This window comes from Arachis duranensis, chromosome 4, assembly GCF_000817695.3.
Source record: "Arachis duranensis cultivar V14167 chromosome 4, aradu.V14167.gnm2.J7QH, whole genome shotgun sequence".
Lineage (NCBI taxonomy): Eukaryota > Viridiplantae > Streptophyta > Magnoliopsida > Fabales > Fabaceae > Arachis > Arachis duranensis.
Genome location: NC_029775.3, coordinates 76,861,250 through 76,862,829, shown reverse-complemented (window position 1 = coordinate 76,862,829; position 1,580 = coordinate 76,861,250).

The window sequence follows — 1,580 nt, the reverse complement described above, 5'->3', positions numbered from 1 at the left end:
ATCACAATTTCGTCCACCAAGTTTTTGGCGCCGTTGCCGGGGATTGTTCGAGTATGGACAACTGACGGTTCATCTTGTTGCTCAGATTAGGTAATTTTCTTTTCAAAAATCTTTTTCAAAATTTTTCTTTTCTTTTTCATTTTTCTAACCTTGTTTTTCGAAAAAAAAAAATTAATAAAAATCCAAAAAATTTAGAAAATCATAAAAATAAAAAATATTTTGTGTTTCTTGTTTGAATCTTGTGTTAATTTTTAAGTTTGGTGTCAATTGCATGCTTTTAAAAATTTTTCTTGCATTTTTTCGAAAATCTCATGCATTCATAATGTTCTTCATGATCTTCAAGTTGTTCTTGACAAGTCTTCTTGTTTGATCTTGATAAATTCTTGTTTTGTGTTGTTTGTTGTTTCTCATGTGCATCTTTGCATTCATATTTTCCATGCATTAAAGATTTCTAAGTTTGGTGTCTTGCATGTTTTCTTTGCATAAAAAATTTTTCAAAATTATGTTCTTGATGTTCATCATGATCTTCAAAGTGTTCTTGGTGTTCATCTTGACATTCATAGTGTTCTTGCATGCATCTTGTGTCTTGATCCAAAATTTTCATGTTTCGGGTCATTTTTGTGTTTTTCTTTAAAAATTCAAAAAAAATATATATCTTTTCCTTATTTCCCTCCAAAATCTCGAAATTTTGGGTTGACTTGGTCAAAAATTTTTAAAATTAGTTGTTTCTTACAAGTCAAGTCAAAATTTCAAATTTTAAAAATCTTATCTTTGCAAAATCTTTTTCAAAAATCATATCTTTTTCATTTTCTTCTATTTTTCGAAAATTTCAAAAATCTTTTCAAAATATTTTCAAAATCTTTTTCTTATCTTTATATCATATTTTTGAAAATTAGCTAACAATAAATGTGATTGGTTCAAAAAATTTGAAGTTTGTTACTTTCTTGTTAAGAAAGGTTCAATCTTTAAGTTCTAGAATCTTATCTTGTAGTTTCTTGTTAGTGAAGTAAACAATTTCAAAATTTTAAAATTAAATCTTTTTATCTTTTATCTTATCTTTTTCAAAATTTTTATCTTTTTCAAAATTTGATTTCAAAATATCTTATCTAACTTCTTATCTTCTTATCTTTTTAAAAATTTGATTTCAAATCTTTTTCAATCAACCAACTAACTTTTTGTTTGTTTCTTAGCTTTTTCAAAACTACCTAACTACTTTTCCCTCTCTAATTTTCGAAAATACCTCTCTCTTTTTCAAAAATTCTTTTTAATTAACTAATTGTTTCAAGTTTTAATTCTAATTTTAATTCATCTCTAATTTTCGAAAACACTAACCTCTTTTCAAAAATTATTTTCGAATTTTTCTCCCTCTCTTCTCTTCTTCTATTTAATTAATTAATTACTAACACTTCTCTTCACCTCTCTTCATCTAAAAATCCCGAACCCATTCTTCTTCACTCTTATCCCCTTTCTTCTTCTACTAATATAAAGGAATCTCTATACTGTGACATAAAGGATTCCTCTTCTTTTCTGTTCTCTTCTTTTTCATATGAGCAGGAGCAAGGACAAGGACATTCTTGTTG